This window comes from Juglans regia, chromosome 10 (genome assembly GCF_001411555.2).
Source record: "Juglans regia cultivar Chandler chromosome 10, Walnut 2.0, whole genome shotgun sequence".
NCBI lineage: Eukaryota > Viridiplantae > Streptophyta > Magnoliopsida > Fagales > Juglandaceae > Juglans > Juglans regia.
The window spans coordinates 29389540-29414457 of record NC_049910.1 but is presented as its reverse complement, the minus strand read 5'-3'; the positions used below and the strand labels follow the sequence as shown (position 1 = coordinate 29414457).

At 36.0% G+C, this 24918-nt stretch overlaps 2 pseudogenes; both read right to left on the bottom strand.

The window, feature by feature from the left end:
* Positions 1 to 3768: 3768 nt before the first annotated feature.
* On the bottom strand, positions 3769 to 6130 carry LOC108989772 (annotated as a pseudogene).
* Positions 6131 to 12602: 6472 nt separating this feature from the next.
* LOC108989754 lies at positions 12603 to 24842 on the bottom strand (annotated as a pseudogene).
* Positions 24843 to 24918: the final 76 nt, after the last annotated feature.

The following is a 24918-nucleotide window of genomic DNA, read 5'->3' as shown; positions in this document are numbered from 1 at the left end:
AGGGTTGCAGGTATAACATCCTAGAATAACCTTTGTCAAGATGTTCCTACAAGATCTACTAATAATTAGGATTAAAAAAAATCGATAATCTACTTATGGTAAAAACATTTACCGTATCAAGCACTAATATATTTTTAATGTTGAATTAGATCTGGTAATTATTTAAATTAAGAACATAAACTCGTTGCTTTTTTTTGTTTCCCTAGAATTGGAGCCAAGGGGCTCTATCCATTTATTCACTTAATCCAACTTTAATCTTTTTTTTTTTTTTTTCGCGTCAAGAATTCAAACAAGATTTTGTATCGATCCGATAAGATACGAATAAAATATTCTCAAAATTCTCCATTAACCATTTTAATGTTGGAGGCGGCCCAAGAATATAAGTAGGCATTTGAGTTAATGGGTGATGAAGACATTCAATATGTCAAATATTTTGATGAGCATGGGGGATTAGGCAAGCCTATTGATGATGATTGAGAGGTTGTTGCTATTTTTGTTGACTTTTTTAGACTTTTCTACAAGATCACAACAAGACTATCTCGTTCTTTGTACCCTACATTCAATGATTTCTATCAGCATATATGTAATGTGAAAAAAGAATTAGATGACATGTGCGTGAGTGACCAAATTAGGATGCGAGAGCTAGCATTGATAATGAGGGTTAAGTATGAAAAGTATTGGGGAGATTTGTGTAAGCTGAATATTTTGTTATATGTGGTTATTGCTCTTGACTTCCATTACAAGATTGGTGGCATAGAATTTGGCTTGAGATTAGCGTACGAAAATGCATGAGTGAATCATATTGTGGCAAAGGTTAGGCAAACCTTTGCTAGATTGTTTGATGAGTTTATCGTGTTCAGGGGTGGTAAAATATTAGCACCTACACCTTCACCTTGGCCTCCTCTAGAAGACAGGGTTGGGAAAAGGCGCAGATTGGAGTGGGGTGAGAGGTTAGAGCAGACCCCTTAGTCTGTCATCCTATAGAGACTTAGTCAGAAGTAGATAGATACTTGGCAGTGGATCTTCACCCATTTACACGTGGCTTCGATATATTATCTTGGTGGAAGACCAATATTGTGAGGTATCTCGTCCTTGTAGAGATAGCTTGTAATATTTTGGTGAATCTCTATTAGCACCGTAGCCTCAAAGTCGGCATTTAGCATCGGAGGGTGCATATTGGATCCATTCAAGAGTTCATTGTCTCCTACGACTGTGGAAACATTGATTTGCATGTAGAATTGGGTCAACGAGACCCTAATTCATGTTCTAGATGTTCTTGATTTTGAGGAGGCCGACGAGAAGGAAGGTGGTAATCAGCCTAGATCTGGTAATCGTGGATTTATTTTATTATTTTAATTTATTTATATTGATTTAACCGGTATTAATTTCAAATTTAATTGTTGTAGCGATACGTGAGACAATGTCTACCTCCACTGTAATATGACTTCGTGTGTATTGGACCCACCATTTCCATTTGCTATTGGTTTATACAATTTATCCCTTAATAATTTTTATTTATTTATATAATTTGTGGTAATTTTAATTTTTCTTTCTTGTGTTTTTTTTAGCTTTTATAGTCCCACAGTCATATGCCCAATCCTAATACCAATGACCCAATAATCTCATTCTCATCTTCATCCCAATATCATCTATGTTAGTACTTTTAATGTTTGTAATTTTTACATTTCTAATATATGTTTTTGCTTTTTGTTTTTGTTTCTAGTTTGTAATTATATTTTTTTCTATTAATGTTTCAGGTTTTATGATCTTACAGGCTCACTGCAAAGCTCACTAAATTTTCCACTATCATGACCACCTCAAATTCCAATGTCAAAGTCAATTCAAAAATTGAAATGATATTCTTGCGTTAATTGTAATCTTACTATAATTTTTCCCTTAATAGTTAATTGTGTTATCATTATTTATTTAATTATGTGACAACTTGTAATATTTTTTAGATGAATTTGTAATTTTGTAATAGTTTTCACTTAATTTGTATTATTGTAATAGCTTAGTTATAATTATTAGTTGCAACTTAGTCATATATAATTTGTATTATTGTAAATTATTATTATTTTATTTGTATTTTGTACTCAACCCATCAGTTTTAGTTAATTTTTTGACTCAAAATGACCCAGAAACAGGTTCTAGGCCAGTTGCCACCAAATAGTTTTGGCAACTACTTGACTCCCACAAAAATGCACAAACACCAAATCAAGAAAAACCATCACCCACATATAATTGTATTTTTTTCTACCCTCAAAGACATGCACTCTGTTTGTTAGAAAAAAAATACTCATAGTCATACCCAGCAGACCTACATTGATGCTTGGGGGGCTATCCCCCACCCCCCCAAATTTTTAAAAACTTGTTTTAGTATATGGTTTTTTAAAAATGTCCTGATATAAAGATAATTTGCCCTCCCCCAAATATTTTCAAAAATCTTACTTAGTACTTAGTTGTCTACTCACACCTATTTTTTGTCATTAATAAAATCTCACATTCTCATTTTTTCACATCTCATAAGAGGCAAGAAAATCTCTTGGTCTCTTTTTATAAGCTATTAGGTAAATCTATGACCTCATTTTTTCTATTTATTTACATTTTTATTTTCAAGTCTTCCACTAGCTAATTTTTTATTTTGGATTAGTTTTGTTAGTAAGTACATATGTACTACTATCGAATTAACAATTAAGAGTGAAGACAAAGATAAAATCATATAACTAATTTTAGTTATCTAAGGATAACTACCATATAAGGTAGCAAATTTTTAAGTTCCCTTACCATCTTGGGTCACCAAGGGATAATCCGAAGCACTCAAGTTAATGAACCAATCCTAGTCTCCCTCATCCCTCAACAAGATTGCCGCCACATGAAATTTTACAAGGAATTCAACAAGATTGAGTGAATTAGTCAACAAGATTGCCGCCACATGAAATTCATTGCCGCCACATGAACCGATCAGTGTATTCCTCTCTTCATGTTGAATGAGATTTTTCAAGTTTTGAGGAATGTCACAATGACAATCAGCCACCACCTTCTGCCTTTGCACCTACTAATGCAAATTTCCCTCAAAATGATATTGAACCTCAATCCTCAACTCAGCAAGTATCAAGTAGTTCTCCTTCTCCAATTTCATCTCACAATATTCATCAAGCAGGTTCCGCATCACAGTCTATTGCTGAACAAGTGTTGCAGGTTCCACCATTGCAACATCAAATGCAAACCAGGGCCAGAAGTGGGCGCACAGGTCCTGGGTTATTTTCATTAGACTCCAACCTCGTCGCTTTGATGAAAATGGAAAGAGTTGCTCCAATATGATCGCAGCTTGCCTACACCAGCAAGAATTTGTCATGCCAACTTCGTACTTCATTGCAATTTTGTATGTACCGATTAATGAGATGATGAACACAAACATGCTCCTTTCTCTTCTAAATTTATTGGTGATTCAGTCACTGAACTGTGTCATAAAGCATGATCAAATGGGATCCACACAAAGATCTGGTCCTATATTATGGAACAATATCATTTTCCCAAAGAGAGATGTGGCGTCTGGTACAATAGATCGTATGACAAATTGGTTGAAAAAAAAAAAGGAAAGAAAAGAAAAGAATGTTAAGTCCAACAATTACCAAATGATATCCTGTAATTCCTTGAATTTAGTCGGGTCTGCTGTTGAAAAATCATGTAATTTAGACCCCAAATAAGAAATATGACTTAACTTTTAGTTATTTTGACAATAACTTGGCTTTGACATTAGAAAAGGTAAACACAGAAATGGGTGAACCCATCTGTTTTATTAAAACCTCTGCTTATTCTGGTTTCTTAACCACAAAACAGTTGTTCATGATAAGTTAATGCTTACAAGTAAAAATGCAGAGAGGTTTGGAGAAAAAGTTCAGTAGAGTCGAGTGCAGATTGCCATGCCATCACCTACGGAAGCATGTGACAATTGGACACGAGGATCAGCTGCCACTAATTTGTTAAACTCAATTGTCGGCTCCTTCCACCGTTTCAAGTTCTCTGGAAGCAACTCATCAGGCATTACAACTGTTCCTAACCAGAGTGTGTTATCGTAGACAGCCACCCCACCCACTTTCAGTAGTTTCATGATTCTCTCGTGGTAGTTCGAATAATTACCCTTGTCCGCATCAACAAAAGCAAAGTCGAAACTCCCTTCATTCTCAGGCTGCAAATCCCAATCCCCCCCAAAATAAGGAAAAATATGATAGTGAAGAACTTATTGTGGGAAGTAAACCAACAAGCACGACAGAAGATTAAACTGAAAAAGGATCTCATCCCAAAGAAATGGATCTGAAGAACCATGTCTTGGCGAGGTTCTGTAAGAAAGAAGACAATGAAGAAAGAAGCTCATGCTCACATTTTGTAATAGTTGATCAAGAGCTGGTAAAGCCTCGGACTCGATGAAATCAATTTTATCTGCAACACCAGCTTTCTTAATAATTGGCAATCCAATTTCAAATGTCTCCCGATCTACATCTATGGCTATGATCTGTAATAGTACTGCAAATTGTAAGTACCTTGATAGTTTAGTAAAAGATACTGAAAATAATCAATTCAAACCTTGCTATCCTCTGGAATTGTAAGAGCAGTTAGGAGAAGAGAGTATCCTGTGAAAACGCCAACTTCAATAGTCTTTTTTGCATTCACCAGCTTTAACAGCATGGCCATCAACTGACCTGCATCTGGTGAAGTAGAAAACCTAGCACTAGAAAATGGCAACCCAATAATCTTTATGGATTATGAGAGATGAATAAAAGGCCAATTGATGATTTGATGCTTTAAACAAGTACGAATACTGTTGGATCGGATGTCAGCCTGTGGAGGCACCATATGTGAGTATTGAACAAATTTCCCCTCGTTTTCTTCTTGTTTTTTGCCATAATACTCATTTTGGGACAAGTTGGACAATGAATTCCTAATTTTTACACCGATCGATGAGACTCATCACACCTAATCAGTGAAGAATTCAAGCACAAGTATGACTAAATTGGCGATCGAGCACATTTGTTTTGCACTCTCAAACTATGATCACCCTTTTCGAATTGCAATCATCTTATCTGGAGTATGAAGTACTCCAAATTACTCTGAGGGGTCAGCAAGGAGAAAGAATTAGCACCAAGTTAGATAGAAATGAGAACAATTACCGAGGGTGGCCAGCAGTGACATGCCTTAGCTCCTAGAGAGGTTTTGGTTCAAGTGGGTACACACTCGTCTCCAAGATATACTGTGATATCATTGAGGAATGATATGATAAATTTAAATAGCAAAAGCAGATCAAGAAGATTATATAATTAGGAGAATGGTAGGTACCCGGTACAAATCTTCACTCTGCAATAAACCCTTTGAAAGTAATTCTTTTGTATATTGCTCCATTACTTCAATAGAGGTCTCTGAAATTTTATCAAAAAATATTAGGATTTAGGGCTATTGGGTTCGGGTCGGATCATGCTAACTCGATTGGCTACAATTAATAAATGGGACAATATATAGGTCAATTTGCAAAACTTACAATATTTAACCTGAACAACTCATGTAAACTAAAATTATGTTTCTACCAATCTAACCTTGAAACTTGTACTGCTATGTGTTTGATGTTCAGATGAGATGAGGTTAGTTGTAAATAGTAATCTTTTGTAGGTCCCGTTGAGATGAATTTAACTTTTTAAAGTTGAGATGTATGAAATAGGTTGATATGAGCTGAACTTTTTGACAGGAAATTGAAAAATCTCAAGGCCGACTCGTGATGATTTGATGATTTACTCGATCTACATGTCATTATTTTGGTTTTAGATTTCTGATCCTGAATGTATCACTATTGACTCGGCAAAACCTTATGCCCACAAACAAATTAGAAAAGGCATAGCTGGCCATTTTAGAGAGCAAATTACCTTTGACATGGGGAGGGAGTCAGGGGCCGGATTAGCCATTATCAAATATGTACGTAATATGCAAAGTTTCCATGTGAAGTGAATGCTTGCCGAGATTATACATAGAAGTTAACTAATTAAGTTTGAACCCGCATGCAGATCTATATGTGAAAACGTCCTAAAACGAGAGAGAGAGAAAGAGAGAGAGAGAGTACTAAGCACCCAGTTTTTCCTGGGGTACAGTATACACCTTCGGAACGAACAAGACGGATCCGTCCGGGTGCGGGTGACAGGCCTGGCTGATTAAATAATCAGTTTTAGGCTGAGAATTAATATATATATATATATATATGATTTTGCTGAGTTATTATTTGTTCATTAATATGTTACTCCCTACAACTATCCTTCTTAATCAGAAAATATTCATAGCAGCTTACTGTGCACTGCAGCCACAGCACACTTAACATTATAAGTTAAAAAAATAAAAAAAAAAGTGATGTTACGTAAAGTGTGTGGAGAGTATTAACTGATGTGTAATTAATCTCTTTCTTAATTCTCACCTATATCACCTATCAAACCTTCTTTTAAATTTTCTTTATCCTTCTTTTAATAACTTATATTGTATGTATTAAAAATAAACGAATAATGATATACATGTCACTCATTTTTATTATTATAATTTTTTTAAATTTTTATATAAAATATAATAAATAATATTTTAAAAAAATTTTAAAATAATAATAATATTAAAAAATAATATTTTATATTATAAAAGCCAACTAGATCTACGTAACAACGTGGAGGACTCGGTAGCATGGATGTCGTCTACTGCGGGTGGGTCCATGCAAAAAGATTTCTTGCCTCAAAGGATGATGCTACAGCCCGCTGGAGCTCCCGTTGCTATCTGATGAGAGCACGCGGTACCGGCTTTAGTCCTGCTTTTTATGCTTTGAAATCTTTTTTTTTTTTTTTTTGAATGAAACATACTTATGTCATTAATAAATCGAAGTTACAAATATGACTTATCAATATCAGAAGTTTTAATACATAGAAAATCTAGTCTATAAGCCAACTAACGCAACAGCTCTGGAGCTTCCCTACACACAAATACATTTGCGGCGGACATTGTCTTAACTTCGAATCAAACTTTCTCGTAACAGAGAAAGCGCTCTAAAAAAATAGAGCTTAATAGTCCCCTCTATCCTCCCATGGAAGAAGAGTACATGACACTGCTATAGACATCAAATCCTATAGCCTATTCCTATTTTATTAAAACTAAACTAACAAACAACTACACATAACCACATTAACAAACTACAAGACCACAAGCGTTGGTGAGACCCTAGACGTCACGCCCACCGCAAGCATCGTCATCTCGAGCTTTGGTTGAACGAGCACCCAGCGTATATACGGACCACAACAGCCCGGCCGTATAACCACCAGACGTAGCATCGCCCAACACTCTCGAAAGCCTTGCCCCAGATTACGTCCGATCTAAAGACCCAAACCTCACTCGGGTCAACAAAAGCAACTCCAACATCAGAAACAAGACAACTAAAAAACACTAAAATGGACAACAACAAATAAACGAAACAAAAAAACAGTACAAAAAATACATAACAGCTGAACAGTACACCATGGTCGGCATTGTTTTGTGCAGAAACTGTTCACGCTAGGAGGAAAGCCGACGTTCAGACTTGGAAGACCCGGAGTCAGAGGTTCCACAGCAACCGAGCGTGGTGTCGGGAGAGGGCTCCTCGGTGGCGCGTGGAGTCCACGAGCCATCACTGTCCGGAATTTCGTCCCGCGCGTGCGGGCTACGCGCCACTCCGATGGACACCGGATTTGGAGGTCTTGAAGATCGGTGGCTGGGCGTCATGCCGGTGGGGCACGTGTATAGATGTGGTGGCCGGAAAGACTCGAACGGCGATCCTCCCTTATTCGGCCTAAAAACATAAAATAAAACAAAAACATTACACAGAAGTTAAAAGGACAGAGAAAAGGAAGAGGGCCTGGGGGAGGGGGCGAGGAGTCGAAGCTCCCACCCCCTTTCAAAAGATCTGAGGGTTTGGACGAGCTAGGGGGATTTTTCGTCAGAGGAAATGCTCAGGAAGAGCAATTCTCCTTCGTGCCTCATGCTTTGAAATCTTTGATTAAACATACATAGAACTACTCCAAATCGTAATTGGATCGAGGAAGCTTCCCCCAACAAATGGCTCCTAGCTAGCGTTATATAATCTAACACTCTGCTCTAATGTATAGTATTATTTTACATATATTTTATTTATGTAATTTTTTTATATAGATCTTTTAATATTTGAAAAAATAAAATAAATTTAAAACATAATTAAGAAAATATTTTTTTAATCAGAAAGTAAAAAAAAATATTAAAAAATACTTTCTTAATCACAAAGTAAAATAAAAGATTATAAAAAATATTTTTTTTATAATATTTTATTTTACTTCATGATTAAGAAAATATTTTTTAATAATAGTATGATTTTTTTTTAAAAAAAATATTTAAAATGGTCATGCTACAGTCCCGTTAGGGGCTCCTGCTAGGCTTAACATGTACTTTTCTATGTGTATTTTTTTAATTTATTTTTTATATAGATTTTTTTACACTTTTAAATATTTTTAAAAAATAAAATAAATTTAAAATATTATTAAAAAACACTTCCTCAATCAGAAAGTAAAAAAAAAATATTAAAAAATACTTCATTAATCACGAAGTAGAATAAATATTATTTTTTATTCTACTTTGTGATTAAAAATTATTTTTTAATAATATTGTAATTTTTATTTTATTTTTTTAAAATATTTAAAATTATTAAAAATATCTATATATAAAAAAAAAAACTAAAAAAAACACTAAACCCAGCGGGAGCCCCAGCGGGGCATCTAGCATTTTCCAAATACTAAAGCCACCGAGGGTTTGTCTCCTTTTTTTTCATAATGATTAAGCTCAGTATTTTTTTTAAAGATGATATGATTTTTTTTTTAATATTGCAAGATATATATATATATATATTTATATTTATATATATATATATATAAAATAAATAAAGGCAATAACCTTCTCGAAAAAATTTGTCAGGCTACCTTTGATAAGTGTAACACAACTCAATTTTTATTGGGGGCTAACAAACGTTAACTCAACATCCATTTTTTTTTTCTAATTTTCCTTTATATGGAGTTGGGATCAACACCGTCTCGGAGCCGGTATTCCCTAAATTCGATAGAATTTTGCTACAGGCAATTGGGGTGGGCAACCCCTGGAAAATCGACTGCCATGTCAGATGAGATATATATATATATATATAAAAATGAAAAAGCAAAGACAGAAAACTGGTTCATATCTCCTTTCGTGTTCTTCAATTTCAAGACAAAGAAAACTCTGTCTGAGAGGGTGTGTGAGGCTCTGAGTGTGAAGGTAAATGCAAATTGGGTGAATGAAAGAGTTGGTCAAGAGGTCTGGGAGAGTGAACATTAACCTGTGAGCCATGCGAGTGATGTTGGGGTCTTAGTATAGACAAAGAAGAATCCTGAACATGTTGAGCCAGAGAAAAGAAATGGGTATGGACGAGGCGCTGCTAGACAATGAACAATGATAACACCACATCTGCTTCTTTACCAACCTCGAAATCTTGGTCTCTGCCTTCCCTGTCATTTTTTCCCACCATTTTCAAACTCGGCCTCTAGATTGTTGTCATCTATAGGTTTGTATTGCATGAATTTTTTACTATTTTTATCTTTCAAAATACTTGAATGCGTTGTGTTTGGGTTTGGATCTTGTTCTTTTTCAACGTGTTTCGGGATTTCTCGAAAGCCCATCCGTGTTTCATGTGGTTTCAGGTCAAAATTCTGAGGAAATTTCATGTGGTTTCATATGGTTTCAGGGCAAAATCCATCTATGTTTCGGGGAAGCAGAGGGTCTTCACTGCTCGAGAAAGACGAATGAGAGATTTCGGCTTCGATTTTGTAGGGAGCTTGGAGTGTTGAAGACGACGGTAGGGAGACGAGTGTTGAAGGGGTTGAAGATGAATCGAGGCAGGAGTGCTGAAGGGGTTGAAGACAAATGGAAGGAGACGAGTTCAGGGGTTGAAAACGTAGGGAAGAAAAATACAAAACGAGGCCGTTTCATTTTCCACGGGGGCAACGGTTCCCCTGCAATTCCCTCTCCCTGTTGTTTATAGTATTTTTCAATTCGATAACTACTTTATTGGAATTTGAATATGGATTCCAATTTCAATTCCGACTTTTGTAAGCTCTGATCCAACTTCGGCTCTAACTTATCAGAATGGAATCAGATTTAAACTTTTCTTTTAGCTTCATATTTAGTCAAATTTAAACAAAACTTTATATATAATAGATTACTTTTTTTGTTGGCTTTCAAATTTCAAGTTTACTAAAAACATAAAAAAATAAAAAAATAAACAGATTTCTCATATAAAAAACAAAAAATATGACTTATTTCTATGCTAGGCTTATACTATAGTATCTAATTACATGTTATTATATTATACTAGTGTATAACTTATTATAGACTTATTTATAGTGTCTAATTACATGTTATTATACTTTAGTAAATTAATAATATGTGTTATTAACTTATTATACTAGACATATTTATATACTAGTGTCTAATTTATTTCTATATTACACTTATATTATAGTGTCTAATCACATGTTATTTTACATTAATATGGTAGTAATATTATGTTGTTTACATATACTAAATAATTAGTCTATTTATATTATAATATAAGTATATTATTTTATAATAATTAGTTCATACTAGTATAGTATTGAATTTTACTATATAAGTTCTAGTTATATAACTATACTAGTAAATATGATCAACGTATAGATAATACATATTTTTATAGCATATGTACAATATCAGAGTTGGAGTCGAAGCGGAGGATAAAGTTAGAGTCAGATCGAAGCATAGTCATAGGATAAAGTCAAAGCCGGGGTCGGCTAGACAGCACCTCCGACTCCGACTTCGACTAGAAAATTAAAAAAAAAAAATCTAGCTCCGCGAGTTGAAGCGGAGTTGTATTCATAGTTGTTCAATTAAAATCACCGCCAACTTTGACTCCAACTAGAAAACTAAAAAAAAGATCTGACTCCGACTCTAACTGTATGGAGTCTAAGTAGAGTTGGATTTGGAGTATGATTTTCAACTTTTTGCTCATCCCTCCCTATATACGAATATGTGTGCAACACTAGAGATTTATTTGAAAGTCTTAAGTAAAAAAATTATTAATGAACTCTTTTAAAGTTGATTAAATTAATAAAAAAAATCTATTAATGTTATGCAAATCCATCATAATGCACAAATGAAGATAAAAATTAAGAGAACACAAAATAAATTTCTTTATTAATTTTGAGATTGAATGTTATAGTGCCTATATATAGACCAAGAGTAGCCATATTAGCCACCAGAGATTTGTTGCCTTCCCCAAAATTGTTGTGTAAGACTATCTAGGTCCTCCTAGATCAAAGTAACCCGTCCCTCAATCTCTTGCAATCGAACCATGATGGGCACAGTGATCCTCTCCATGTCCTGGATCAAAAATGTGTGGTACTCCTCGAATAGAGATCACATCTCTGTGGTAGTAGCCCCTGCAGTCTGTCTATCAATACCGGCATCAGTAGAAGTTGGATCACGCTTTGCGCCACTATCTTGTGCCACTGGAACATTAATGCGAGCCTTCCACACGTGGCTCTCGTTCTTTCTAAAATTGATCTTGTTAAGGAGCCTGATATGTGGTTGTCATTAGCACATCAACCCACAACTGGACTAGGAGATTAGAGATCATCAATGCATATGGTAGACTACCTCCACTCGAATACCGTAAATCGGATACGGATGAAGAAGTATAAAGGCAAATCAATCGACTCTCCTTGTGCTATCCATAGCATAAATTGAACCTGTTCGATGCTGAAGTTAGTCTTGTGTTTCCTCGGGTATGACCCGGGCTAACCGAGGGTTCCGATCCGGGCAAACCCAAGTTCCTGGGTAGGAACTGGATGAACAGTTCCAACACTACTTGCCTTGCAGCGTCTGTTACAATAGATTCCTGCAACAACAAATTGGTTTTTTTTTTAAAAAAAAAAAAGAAAAAGAAAAGAAAAACAGACTGTTAAGTTTAACAATTACCAAATGATATCTTCTAATTCGATGATCGAAATTGGTACGAAATTAGTCATTAACACGGCTTACCAGAAAGTGTTTGACCTTTCAATCTTTTAAGTGGCCCGATAATAATCATATATTTTCGTTTCAAAAACTTCATTTTTCTGACTCTCTGACCAAACATCTTTTTAACACCAAACCAGTTTTTCATCTTTATTTGCATGTTTCCCTAAAAAGGGAAAGATATAAATGAAACTAATTTTCAAAAAACTAAAAAATAATAGACACCTAAGTGCGCTAGCATTAGGATTTGCATATGTAAAGGCAAATCTAAAATTTGCTAATATTACATGTTTTGTCTTTTATCTATTCTATTTAAAACCTATTTACATATTGGATTATCCATCTATTAGCTAAATAATAATAAAATATTATTAATTTAATAATTTTGTTATCTAATTCAGTTTTATTATATTTTACAACTCTACCAATCATATGTTAATTAATAATCAAATTACATTAAATTATTATTTAAACAATCACATTTTCAATGGTGTGAAGGGTTATCAATTGCATTGCTTTGCACAAAAATCCTCAACTGACAACAAACCATTGATGAGGCATTTGAGCCTTTCAGCAACTAGACCTGTTATGTTTTTGGAGCCTGGCTCAGTTCGCTCGAGCCTCGCTCGACAGATGGCTTGAGCCAAGACCAAGCAGAGAGTTCGCTCGCTAGTCGCTCGACAGATGGCTCGGGCGCAGGCCAGGCAGAGAGTTCGCTCGTTAGTCGATCGAAAGATGGCTAGAGCAAAGGCCAGACATAGAGCTTGCTCGATGCACGCTTGACACGTCACTCGAGCAAATATAGCAGAAAACTGAAAATTAGGGTTCCCATCTTGTAACCCTATAAATATGTTTTTTTAACATTGTGGCCATATAGGTTGCACAATAAAATCGCCCTAAATAGTGTACCTTGTGATTTCTCAATATAATAAAGTCTTCTGCAACTCTATGGATGTAGGCACGTTGCTGAACCACGTAAATTCGTGTTATGTGATTGATTCCTTGATTATTTCTCACTTGTATTTGCTTTGTTGACATCATTTTACACAACAATTGGTATCAAGAGCCAATATTCGAGTCCAAGGGAAAGTGATGGCTGGAGAAGAAGTGAAGGTATATGGGATTGAGAAGTTTGATAGCACAGACTTTGGATACTGGATGATGCAAATAGAGGAAACCTTTATGGGAAGAAACTAAATCTTCCACTATCGGGGAAGAAGGCGGACAACATGAAAGATGCTGATTGGAGCATGTTAGATCGACAGGTTCTGAGGGTTATTTGACTAATACTGTCGAGGTTTGTTGCATATAATGTTATCAAGGAGAAGACTGCAACATATCTCATGACGGCTTTGTCAAGTATGTATGAAAAGCCATCTGCTAATAACAAAGTGCACTTAGTAAAGAAGTTATTAAATCTGAAGATGGCAGAAGATACGTCTGTTGCCCAACATCTAAATGAGTTTAATACTATCAGCAACCAATTATCTTATGTTAAAATTGAGTTTGATTATGAGATTCATGCACTGATACTGCTGGCATCACTGCCAAGCAGTTGGGAAACCATGAGAATGGTTGTTAGTAATTCTGCTGGAAATATGAAATTAAAATATAATGATATTCGTGATTTGATTTTGGCTAGGGAGGTGCGCAGGAGGGATTCCAGGGAGACCTCGGGGTCGAGTTCCGCATTAAATGTTGATGCTCGAGGGAGACCACACGGAAAAAATTCAAACAAAGGTAGATCAAAATCAAAGGATAGGGGCAAGAGCAAGCCAAGGCCTAAACAACAAGAAATTTGCTGGAACTGTGGCAAGACTAGTCACATCAAAAGGAACTGTAAAAATATGAAGAAAACGGGGAATGACAGTGCAAACATGGTAATTGAAGAAGTACAGGATGCAGTACTATTAGCAGTTCAAAATTCGGTCGATGACTAGATACTAGATTCAGGGGCTTCCTTTCACACATCTTCACATTGAGAGATCATGTAGAACTATGTTGCTGATGACTTCGGGAAGGTGTACTTAGCTGATGAAGAGGCACTGAACATGGTGAGAATGAGAGACGTTGACATTGTACTCCCTAACAAAAGCATGTGGACCCCGCAAAAGGTCAAACACATTCTAGAGTTGAAGAAAAATCTCATCTTTATAGGACAACTCGACGATTGTGGTCATTCAGTAGTGTTCTCAGATAGCACTTGGAAGGTTACTAGAGGAGCAATGGTGCTGGCTCGGGGAAAGAAGATTGGTACTCTGTACATAACAATCAGTTTGAGTGACACTATTGCTAGCACTGTTGTAGAGAGCATCGCAGAATTGTGGCACCACAAACTTGGCCATATGAGTTAGAAATGCATAAAAGAACTACTGTCAAAAGGTAAACTACCAGAACTAAAGTCAGTTGATCTGAGCATATGTGAAAGTTGTATGCTGGGGAAGCAGAAAAAGGTCAGTTTCTTAAAAAGTAGTAGAGCACTAAGATCAAGAAAGCTGGAATTTATACACACAGACTTGCGGGGGCCTTCTCTAGTGTTGTCTCTTGGAGGCTCTCGGTACTACATCACGTTCATCGACGACCACATCAGGAAGGTATGAGTCTATTTTTTGAAATTAAAATCTAATGTGTTTGATGTGTTCAAAAAAGGAAAGCTCTAGTTGAGATAGAGATAGACCTAAAGCTTAAATGCTTGAGGTGTAACAATGGTGGAGAATACATTGATGGAGGGTTCAAAGAGTCCTGCACAGCTCACGGTATCAGAATGGAGAAAACCATCATCGGGACCCCACAACAGAATGGTGTTGCTGAATGCATGAACAAAATCATCAATGGGCGTGCTAGAAGCATGAGGTTGCATGCTGGGCTACCACCTACATTCTGGGCAGATGCAATTAGCACTGTTGTTTACACCTGATAAATCGAGGGCCATCAGTCCCATTAGAGTGCGGAATGCTTGAGGAGGATTGAAGTTGAAAAGAGGTTAAACTTTCTCATCTAAAAACATTTAGTTGTGTTTCTTATGTTCATGTCGACTCTGATGCTCGTAGCAAGTTTAAGGCAAAGTCAAAAAAATGTTGTTTTTGGCTTTGGAGATGAGGCATTTGGCTATCATTTTTGGGATGAGCAGATTTGGAAAATCATCAAGAGCAAGAACGTGATATTTAATGAGGAAGTTATATACAAAAACAAGTCCAATATAGTAGCTAATACAACTCCTCAGGAATCTGAGTCCTCAAGAATCTGAGTTCTTGAGTCTGGATGACCTACCAGAGGTTACAGTGCAGTGCAGGGACATGAGTGACGGAGAGAGTGGGCTCAGTGCTCCCATTCCTATTATTTCGCAGTTAGATTCAAAGCCATACATACTTGCAGTTGCAGTTCGCAGGTCTACTAGGACTGTCCGACCTCCACAGGGATTCTCACCCACCTTGAACTATATGCTATTAACAGATGGTGCGGAACAGCAAAGCTATGATGAAACCTTGCAAGATGAAAATTCAATCAAGTGGGAGCTAGCCATGAAGGATGAGATGGATTCCTTGTTAGGGAATCAGACATGGGAGTTAACAGAACTTCTATCTGGGAAGAAGGCGTTGCACAACAAGTGGGTATACCGGGTGAAGACTAAGCATGATGACAGTAAAAGATACAAGGCAAGACTTGTTGTAAAATGTTTTTAGCAAAAAAAGGCATTGACTACTCTGAGATTTTCTCTCTTATGGTGAAGATCACGATCATTAGGTTAGTACTAGCAATGGTGGCTACTGAAGATTTGCAACTTGAGCAGTTAAATGTGAAAACAACTTTTCTTCATGAGGATCTAGAAGAAGACATCTATATGCACTAGCCTGAAGGGTTCATAGTATAGGGGAAGGAGAGTTCAGCTTGCAAATTGAAGAAGAGCTTGTATGGCCTGAAACAAGCTCCTAGACAATGGTACAAGAAGTTTGAAAGTTTCATGTGCAGTTCAGTGTACGTCAAATATCAGGTAGACTATTGTTGCTATGTCAGACACTTTGACAGCTCCTATATTATTCTAGTATTGTATGTGGATGATATGCTCATTGCAGGGTCCAGCATTTAAGAGATCAATAATCTGAACAATCAGATGTCAAAGCAATTTGAATTGAAGAATTTGGGAGCCACAAAACAAATCATTGGCATGAGAATTGTTAGAGACAGATTTAAGGCATGTTGAGACTTTCATAGGCACAGTATGTAAAAAATGTACTTAGCAGATTCAATATGGATAAGGCCAAACCAGTTGGTGCACCCTTGGGCAATCACTTCAGACTTAGCAGGGATTAGTCACCCAAGTCAGAAGAGGAACACAACTACATGAGTAAGGTTCCTTATACCTCAGCTATTGGTTCACTTATGTATGCTATGTTTGCACAAGACCAGATATTGCCCATGCAGCTGGAGTTGTGAGTAGATACTTGAGCAACCCAGGAAGACAACATTGGAAGGTTGTGAAATGGATTCTGAGGTACCTGAAAGGCTCTCAGAAGCATGCTTGTGTTTCACTGGAGAGAGTCTGGAGGTACAGGGTTATGTTGATGTTGATTTGGCTGGAGAACTGATAGTAGAAAGAGTACCACATGTTTTGTATACACTCTGGGTGGTACTGCCGTGTCTTTGGGTTCTAACTTGCATAAGATAATCTCTTTGTCTACTACAGAAGCTGAGTATGATGTCGTGTTAGAAGCTTCAAATGAGATGATTTTGCTACAAGGTTTCTTGAAGGAGTTGGGTAAGAAGAATTAGAAGGGCACTCTCTACAACGATAGTCAGAGTGTCATATTCCTTGCCAAGAATCTTGTATTTCATTCCAAGACTAAGCATATTCAAATCATGTATCATTTCATTCAATCCCTTCTTGATGATGGCCAGTTGACACTTGAGAAGATTTGTGGAAGCAAGAACCCTGTTGATATGTCAACAAAGGGCATTACACTTGAGAAACTAAAGTTGTGCACAACTTCAGTTGGTCTTCTAGTTTGAAGATAGGGGCTATGAGTTGCAGAGGTGAAGGATATAAGTTTTTTAGGCAGATGGTGATGTATTGGTTGCACCAGTCTCGAAGTGGGAGAATTGTTGGGTTTGTGGAGACTAGCTCAGTTTACTCGAGCCTTACTCGACGGATGGCTCGAGTGAAGACCAGACAGAGAGTTCGCTCGTTAGTCGCTTGACAGATAGCTCGAGCAAAGGCTAGGTGGAGAGTTCGCTCGTTAGTCGCTCGATAGATGGCTCGAGTAAAGGTCAGACAAAGAGTTTGCTTGATGCACGCTTGACACGCCGTTCGAGTGAATATCGTAGGAAATTAGAAATTAGGATTTTCGTCATGTAACCCTATAAATATGTTTTTTGAACATTGTGGCCGTATGGGTTGCACAGTGAAATCTCTCCAAACAATGTACCTTGTGATTCCTCAATATAACAAAATCCTCTGCAACCCGTGGATGTAGGCACGCTGCCAAACCACGTAAATTTGTTTTGTGTGATTGATAGTTTGATTATTTCTCACTTATAATTGTTTTATTATCATCGTTTTACACAACAGGACCTGGCCTGAGTTCAGTGGTGTTTGCTATGATCTGTTGTGGAACAGTCATGTTTACATTTCATTGGGGATTAAACCATCCATCCACCAGGCACAAATCCATCAACATTGTGACCCAAAAGCTTAGAATCAATCTTTTCCAGAACAGGTTCATTCTTGTCAAGTTTCATCGCAACAGGGCATTGTTGTCTACCATCCTTTGATAGTCATCGTCGATAAGAAAATATGGGTGTTGTTTGGGAGGATTGTCCAACAATATGAAGTGGAGGCCATGATTTACAGTAGTATTTAGGAACTCAAGGGCATTGCAGACAACCGTATGGAAATACGCTTCAGGTGAAGAAAGAAAGTTGGCATAATACATGAGGACTACCCTTAGGTTGTCGGACTATCCTTATGTTGTCCCATCCCATAAACAAAACTCTCCAAAAGGTCGGGAGTGCATCATCCAAGCGGAACATGAAGAAATCAATGACCATACCCCCATGATTAACTACAATGTAAAAACTAAGATTTGGTTAGGAGTGTAACTGGTGCAATTGGGTCTGGTTTTGTACTTTTTTAGAACCGAACCGCTATACACCAGTTTTGAGATTTTAAGAACTGATACTGGATTCACTATCGAAACCGGACCTTCCTGTTTTTCAGATTTTGGTCCAATTCGGTTTGATTTTTCGATTTTACGGATTATCTATGTTAGTAATAATATAATATTTACATATAATAAACTATTAGTATATTTATATCATATTACAAGTACATTATTTTATAATAATTAATACATATTCGTATAGTATTAAATTTAACTATAGTCTATAAGTTCTAGACTCTTTATGTAAGTATATATGATCAAATATGTAAAAACATATTTACAAAAAAATATATATTTATTATAATTTATTATGCCATAAAGATATTTATTATTGATATATATATATATATATAATAAGTTTATATTAATAACCTAATACTAATGTTTATGTTTAAGATTAAAATTTTACTTGATATAATTTTATATTATAAGATTAAAATTTATAAGTTATATCATGTTATATTAAAAAATCTAATATTAATTTCATATTATATCACATGTTAGATTAATCTTATGTTATAATATTATTATACTTGAATAATAAAATTAGAATTTCATGTTATATTAATTAGTAATTTAGCATATACTATATATAATATAATATAAAAAATTGTAAATATATATACCGGTCCGGTTCAGAATAAACTAATTTTCAAAATATGAAAGTCGGTACCGCACCGGTTTTGGTTCTTAAGAACCGATACCGCACCGAACCGCTTAAAAACTGGACCAACCCACTGGTTCGGTCCAGTCTGGTTTGGTTCAACCGATTTTCTGATTTTTTTTTTTTTACATCCTAGATCTGGTATGCAAAAAAAAGTAGGATAACCGTTTAAAAATCCGAAGGACAAGCATTTGTATCAAATTCTAATATCATGTTTGCATTCTCATAAGAATGAAGCTCACATTTGGAGCCTAATGTAGCATGGGAGTAACTGCTAGGAGCCCTTAAACACATAAAAATAGGTCTTGAACTAAAGGCAGCATGCTCTAAATTGTTAGAATGATTGGGTCTCTAAACGTACATTATGCCTCTCTGAAATGCAGAAATAACTAAGATTATATAAGAGAACTGTTATAGACACAACGAAATTACACAAAAGTAAACTTACAAACTGACATGATTTTATGGGATCCGTTAGATCTACTTTACAGTAAAAATAATTTTACGATCCGACGTATCACATTAAGTCATGTTAGTTTGTGGATATATTTTTGAATAATCTTTTTGTAGCTGAAGTATTTTCCTTCATATAATAGTACATAATCATTTTGATTTACGCAGACTATACAAACCTGGATCAATTAAAACAGGCTTGGCTCTCTAATACTTGTGGATTTCAAAGGATTTGCACTTTTTAAGTAGAGTTTTTTTCAATTATGCAAATAATTCTTGTGCTAGTTTTGAACTAATTCAACCAAAATTAAAAACAATTGTATGCTTAATAAAATTAAGGTTTCTTGGAATAGCTGACAATGTATGAAGCAGATCTGTGATATAGAAAAGAAGTCACAAATTGAATGCATTAGAAAGTGGCGATGGAGAGTAAATCCTAGACTAGTATATTTTTTAAAAAAACAAATTTTCAAATACATTAGTCAAATTAATAAATAAAAAAATGCTATAATTAGACACAATCGACTCAGCTTTTGGAAAATGAAATCAACAAATTAAACACACCTGTAGTGGGTAGGGGTGGGCCCTGCACCCCGCTGCCCCACCCCTGCATGGGTGGGGCAGACCCCCCGTCCACCAAATGTGGGTGGTGGGACCACCCACACGCATTCGGCCCCCCCAGCGGGGGCGGGGGCAGGCTGTACCCAACCTCGGCCCGCATTTCCCCCACCCCACCCTGCCCTTGTATCTTTTATACATATATACATATATATGTATGTATGTGTATGTATATTGTGTAAAAAAAAATCATTTATCAAAACAACATCATTTTGATTAGTGACGTTAACCAACCCACACCCCACCCTCGCGCGCGCGACCCCCTCCTACCCTCAGTTCAGTCTTCACTTTTAGATTTCCCTCTCTCATCTGTCTCTCATTTATGTGAAACCCTAGCCTCTCTCTCTCTCTTACTCTCCGTCCATCACACATTGTCAGTCTGTCACTGTCGCCATCTTCATTGCATGCCTAGTCCGTTGCCAAAGATATTTTTTCGATTCAGAGTGAAATGTACTTATTCTTTTCACTTTTTTTGATTTTTTTTAGTTATGAAGGATGAGATTAAATTGAGGAGTTGGAGGATGGGATTGTGAATTGTGTGTTGTGGAGTGTGGAGATTGGTTTTTTTGTTGATTGCTGTGTATAAAAACAACATTGTGCATGTGAAATTGTGACTTTAGGGTTTCAATCTGAAACCCTTAATTATGTTAGAGGTTTCAATATTGAAACTGGTATATGAATTTAGAGGTTTCCTAAATTAAGTTAGGGGTTTCAATATCAAAACCCCGTCTCATTTTGGGGTTGGGGTTTCAATATGAAACTCGTTCTATTTTGGGGTTTCGAGATTCAAAACTCCATTTTGTTTTCAGTGATTTTTGCATGGTTTTAATTGTTGCAGTGATCTTTGCTTCATTTCAGATTTTTGTGAGTTTTGGATAATGGATACTTAGATTTTTGGGATTTTAGTGCTAGCTCCTCTACCCCAACACCTAACCGTACCCTTACACCTGCCCCTATCCCTACAGGCCCTACCCCTGCCCCTTGTCCCCACAAAGCAAGAAACTAGTTTCAATAGTTTGGAATCACTTCATTAAACTAGAGGGAGGTGACCCCAATAACCAACAAACTAAATGTAACCATGGTGGTAAAGTGTATGAATGACACTATAGGAGACATGGTACATCCTAATTAAAGGTCCACTTAGAAGAACAATGCAAAAAGAATCCAATATTAAAATCTTTACAAGTGAATGGTCAATCTATACTAGAGATTGGACTTAAAAAAATAGCAGATGAGAGTAGTGGGAGTTGCAACATTGAAGGGGTATACTAAGTATGATTCGGAAGAGTGTAGAAGACACCTAACTCTTATTGTCATCATGGACAAGCTACCGTTTCAGTTTGTGGAGGACAAAGGGTTCCAAGCATATTCTAAGTACTTGGAATCTAGGTTTAGAATATGCTTGGAACCTAGGTTTAACCTTTCTCCTCGCCACACGGTTGCAAAAGATATAAAAAAACATTACAGAACAGGAAAAGATTTGTTAAGGGGCCAATTGGTGGGTCAAAGAGTTTGCCTCACCACTGATACATGGAGATCCTTTCAAAATTATAATTATTTATCTTGGATTGTCCATTTTATTGTTTGTTTGGAAATTAAACAAAAAAAATTAAAATTTTGTCAAATATTGATCACAAGGATGAGATGGTTGTGAATGCCTTGGAGGCAGCAATAAAGGAGTGAAGATTGGCATGGGGTGTGATAGTTACAGTTGACAATGCCTCATCTAACGATGTCACATTAGTGCATCTTAAGACCTATCTTCGAGAGGTAAATAAGAAAATCTTGGATGATGAGTGTTTGCATGTGAGATGTACTACACATATTCTAAATATAATTGTCAATGATGGTTTGAAAGATCTTGATGACTCGATTGCACAAGTTAGTGCTGTTGTGAGATTTGTGAGATCTTCACCTGCTAGATTGGAGAAATTCAAGGTTGTTGTGACGGCTGCATGTATAACATCCTAGAATGACCTTTGTCAAGATGTTCCTACAGGATAGAACTCAACCTTCTTGATGTTGGAGGTAGCCCAAGAATATAAGTGGGCATTTGCGTTATTGGGTGATGAAGACATTCAATATGTCAAATAATTTGATGAGCATGGGGGATTAGGCAAGTTTACTGATGATGATTGATAGGTTGTTGCTACTTTTGTTGACCTTTTTAGACTTTTCTAAGAGATCACAACAATGCTATCTCGTTCTTTGTACCTTACATTCAATGATTTCTATTAACAAATATGTAATGTGAAAGAAGAATTGGATAAAATGTGCATGAGTGACCAAATTAGGATGCAAGAGCTAGAATTGATTATGAGGGTTAAGTATGGAAAGTATTGGGGAGATTTGAGTAAGGTGAATATTTTGTTATATGTGGTTATTGTTCTTGACTTCCATTACAAGATTGATGGCATGGTATATGGCTTAGGATTGGCGCACGAAAATGCATGGGCAGATCATATTGCTGTAAAGGTTAGGCAAACCGTTGCTAGATTATTTGATGAGTTTGACATGTTCAGGGGTGGTAATATATCTTCACCTACACCTTCCCTTTGGCCTCCTCCAGGAGCTAGGGTTGGGAGAAGGCGCAGGTTGGAAGACCAATGTCGTAAAGTGTCCCATCCTTGTAGAGATAGCCCGTAATATTTTGGTCAATCCCTATTAGCACCGTAGCCTCAGAGTCAGCATTTAGTACCGGAGGGTGCATATTGGATCCATTCAAGAGTTCATTACCTCCTACCACTGTGGAGGCATTGATTTACATGTAGAATTGGGTCAACGAGACCCCAATTCATCTTCCAGATGTTCTTGATTTTGAGGAGGCCGACGAGAAGGAAGATGGTAATTAGCCTAAATCTGGTAATCGTGGATTTCATTTTGTTATTTTAATTATTTATATTGATTTCACCAGTATTAATTTTAAATTTAATTGTTGTAGCGATACGTGAGACAACGTTTATCTCCATTGCAATATGACTTCATATGTATTCGATCCACCATTTCCATTTGCTATTGGTTTGTACAATTTGTCTCTTAATAATTTTTTGTTATTTATATAATTTGTGGTAATTTTAATTTTTCTTTCGTGTTTTTTTTAGCTTTTATAGCCCCACCATCATATGCCCAATCCTAATCCCAATGACCCAATGATCTCATTCTCATCTTCATCCCAATATCATCTTGGTTAATACTTTTAATGTTTGTAATTTTTACATTTCTAATATATGTTTTTGTTTTTTGTTTGTAATTCTAATTTTTTTTTTCTATAAATGTTTCAGGTTTTATGATCTTACAGTCTCACTGCAAAGCTCACTAAATTTTCCACCACCATGACTACCCAAATTCTAATGTCAAAGTCAATTCAAAAATTGAAATGATATTCTTGTGTTACATGTAATCTTACTATAAATTGTCCCTTAATAGTTAATTGTGTTATCATTATTTTTTTAATTATGTGACAACTTGTAATATTTTTTAGATGAATTTGTAATTTTGTAACAGTTTTCGCTTAATTTGAATTATTGTAATAGCTTAGTTATAATTATTAGTTGCAACTTAGTCATATATAATTTGTATTATTGTAAATTATTATTATTTTATTTGTATTTTGTACTCAACCAAGCTGTTTTAGTTAATTTCTAGGCTCAAAATGGCCCAGAAACAGGTTCTAGGCTAGTTGCCACCAAATAGTTTTGGCAACTACTTGACTCCCACAAAAATGCACAAACACCAAATCAAGAAAAATCATCACCCACATATAACTGTATTTTTTCTACTCTCTAAGACATGCGCTCTGTTTTTTAGAAACAATACTCAAAGTAATACCCAGGGGCGGACCTACATTGATGCTTGCCCCCCCCCCCCCCCCCCCCCCAAAAAAAAAAAAAATTAAAAACTTGTTTTAGTATATGGTTGTTTAAAGATGTCCTAATATAAAGATAAATTGCCCCCCCAAAATATTTTCAAAAATCTTACTTAGTACTTAGTTGTCTAGGTTTCTTTTAGTTTTTCTACAATTTTTCATACTCACACCTATTTTTTGTCATTAATAAATTTCACATTCTCATTTTTTTCACATCTCATAAGAGGCAAGAAAATCTCTTGGTCTCTTTTTATAAGCTATTTGGTAAATCTACGACCTCATTTTTCCTATTTATTTACACTTTTATTTTCAAGTCTTCCACTAGCTAATTTATTAATTTGGATTAGTTTTGTTAGTAAGTACATATGTACTACCATCGAATTAACAATTAGGAGTGAAGACAAAGATAAAACCACATAACTAATTTTTATCGTTTGTTTACTTAATTTTTATCGTTTGTTTCAACAGGTCTCACATATATATTTCTATCTTAATTTTTATCATTCACTTAAGTTCGATGGAGCTCAAGTGAGAGGTTCAGATTTGCGGCTTGAATAATTAGTTGTCCCTATATAACTACCTTATATGGTTAATGTTAAATGTTAGTGACACACTTTGCTACCTTAAATGTTGGTTATCGTTCACCTTACATACGATACACTTTGCTAATTGCCCCACACACCAAATCCTAGTTCTGGCCCTGGTCATACCTATTTTACAAGTTAAAGTGCCAATACAAAGCAACTTGATTTATATCCAAGAGCCTATCGGTAGTGGAAAAATCCAAAATTCAACTAGTATCAAGTTTCCAAGTTCCCTTATTGTCTTGGGTCACCAAGGGATAATCCGAAGCACTCAAGTTAATGAACCAATCCCAGTCTCCCTCATCCCTCAACAAGATTGCCGCCACATGAAGCGTATTGCTCACCATCGCGAGCCCCTAATACCTAACGAAATTCACTCTAACAACCATCCTCACATTCATGAACTCCTTAAGCAGCAGCTTGTTCCTAAAAAAGCTAGCCAGCAACAGCCATGCAAAGGAAACCCAAATCGAGAGA